This window comes from Frankliniella occidentalis, unplaced genomic scaffold (assembly GCF_000697945.3).
Source record: "Frankliniella occidentalis isolate FOCC.00 unplaced genomic scaffold, Focc_3.1 Scaffold332, whole genome shotgun sequence".
In the NCBI taxonomy this organism is placed as follows: Eukaryota; Metazoa; Arthropoda; class Insecta; order Thysanoptera; family Thripidae; genus Frankliniella; species Frankliniella occidentalis.
This window is the reverse complement of record NW_026267455.1, coordinates 270,880-273,636: the sequence shown is the minus strand read 5'-3', so window position 1 is coordinate 273,636 and position 2,757 is coordinate 270,880.

The following is a 2,757-nucleotide window of genomic DNA, read 5'->3' as shown; positions in this document are numbered from 1 at the left end:
CCCTGCCCCCGCCCGCCCCCTCTCACTCTTGCTCTCGCTCTCTCTCCTCGATCCCTCTTGGCCGAGCAGATCCCTGTCATATACGATCTCACAGTCCACCGTTGCGCTGCCGCCGCCGCCGCCCGCCGTTCGGTTCATTCCATTTTCGCCCGGTGCGCAGCAGCACGGCGCGGACTAGCGCCAATTTCAAACAGCAGCTCGGCGTCGAGATCATTAATCTGACTGAGTTGTTGCGCTCTGGAGGGAGCGAGAGAGAGGGAGGGAGAGGGAGAGAGATTACACACAGCGATAGCGAGTGAGCGAGAAGCAGGGGAGAGGACGGAAAAACAAGGGGGCGGGGCGAAAGGCAAAAGGGTGAGTTTCCGCGGCGTTGCAGGAGAAAAATTGTGGTATCCAGTGACAAACGAGTCTGGATGGCCTCCGGTAATTGAGTGGAGCAAATTGGCCTCCTGGACCATAGGCGGGGCAGCGCAGCGCAGCGCGAGGACTTCCCCCTCCTCCTTCCTCGTCGTGAGGTGTAGAGATAAGAATAATGTATTAGCCTTCGGAAACACGGCGATGGATAGAGGCAGTCAAACACAACGCGCAACAGCAGCAGTAGCAGTACACCGTGCGAACAATGGGCAGTGAACGGAATGAGCGCGACGCGCACGCCCCTTGCGGCCCCCCAGCAGAGCCGCCCCCGTGATTCCATTCATTGCCGCAGTCAGCCCCGCCGCCGCCGCCGCCACCGCGCGCGCGCCACCACCACGCCCCCGCCGCCCAGGAAAACGGCTAAATATTATATGCGCGTGTGCGTGTGCGCTCACGAGGGAAATCCCGCGGCGGCGGCGCGGGGCTCGGGCGCACGCCAGGAAAGTTTTGCCTCCTTTTTCGGCCCGCCCCCGCGAGCGGCCCCCGGCGCCCGCGTGCCTGCACTCCAGTTTAGCGGCTGGCTCCTTTGTGCGCGCATTACCGCGTCCCGCACCCCGCCCCGCACCCCGCCACCTCCATGACCCTAATACGCCCCCGGGGCCCCTCCCTGGCGTGGCGGGACAGCGACAGCGCGCTTTTCCTTTTCCCCCTCTAGACTTCTTGTCAAAACGCATGTCCCTAATTCCCGTTGACAAAGTGCTTCTTAAAAATTCAATGCCCCTTCCACCTTCGCATCGTGATTTGCCGGGCGGGAAGCGGGAGGGACGCCACGATCCGCCATCCGGGGTGTAAACTCGGCAGGTGGACGACGACGTCAACCCCGCGACGGCCGCGAGCAAAGCATAACGCTAAATTTTGAATGCTCCGTAATTCGTCGATCCTTTCCTTTCCGACGTTCGCGGGCGACTGGTTGGTGGCGCACCCTCGCGCCCCAATGGAAGGACAAAAGGTGCGCCGCTGGGGCTTCGCTCAGCTATGATGGTTTTTGAGTCTTTCAAGGAAATTGAACGTTTGTTGTTGTTGTTTCCCTCTGACAGTATCGCGCGACGCAAATTAAATAAGACGAGCAGGAGCAGGGGGTGCGGGAAGGATGGCGCGGGAAAGATTTACACAGACACGCCAAAAAAGACCAATCTCTTTGCCGCCGCCCCCGCGCCGCCTTACCTTTTTATTTGCGGCCTACGCGCTGATTAGGACTGTCCTAACCTCTCTCGCAATCCCTCCCTCCCTCCTCCTCCCCGCGTCTCCGCCGCGGAGGAGTTGCTCTGCTCCTGATCAACGGTAATTACATAGGCCGCGACGAGGCTGAAAGAAGAAAAGGGAGCCCCTCGGCGAGGACTAGGCAGAGACACCAGACCGACATGTTTAAAAGGGAACATGAAAAGGCCGCCCTGGTCCGTCTGTCTGTTGTTCTGGCGCGCGGCGAGGAGCAGTAGCAGAGCCCCACGGCGGCGTGCCTGTCCGGTCCATTACACGAGTAGAGCCTTTGTTCCCCGGGGCGAGGCCCCAGAGGAGTGGACCCAGGACCCACCAGCACACTGGCCTGCATTTCCCTTTCACCCCCGAGTCGGGTCGGGGCTGGCTGGTGGCGCGGTTGGCCTCCCCGGGACCCCCTCCGAGGAACAGCGCGCGGCGCGCGGCACGCCGACCCGGGACCACCACCGGGGGCAGAGATATTGGTTTCAATTTTGTTTGAGTTTTGCCGGGGTCGCCCCACCGCGCCCCGCCCCGCCCACCAGCCGCCACCCTGCACCGCGCGCGCGCGCCCCCAGCGCAGTCGTGCATGAGATGCGTTGACTGGAAAGCAAACTCATATCAAGTGCTTATATTGCCCCTTTATTTTCTGCGGCATACGCGGGAAATATTGATCTTGTCTCGAGCGTGGCGTGGAAGGGTGGTGAGACGCGCAGAAGAATGAAAGCGGGTGGTATAGTGGGGGAAAAGTATGCCAAAACGCCTCTCGAAACTTCCATCGCATTCCGCTATTCAACGCTAACGACTCAAATGTGACGCACGGCCCGTGCAAGTGGCGGCGGCACCACATCCGATGCCGTACGCCCGCGGGGTCGCCGGGGCGCGAGGCGGGATGCGTGTCTCCCCGGGGCATATTCACTCAAAGCCCGGCCATAAAGCAGAGACGGAGATTTCAATGACTGCTTCTCCTCTCTCTGGGGCTGCGCGACCGACCCTCCTCCCTCTGCGGGAGGCGTGAGCGGCGTGAGACTCGATCGCGGCGCGATGATGCGGAAGGGGGGCGATAAAAGTGCAGTCCGATGTCCCGCCGCCGTCTCCCCCGCGCCCGCGCCCGCGCCGAGGCCGAGGGCCGAGGTGCGCGCGAGTGAG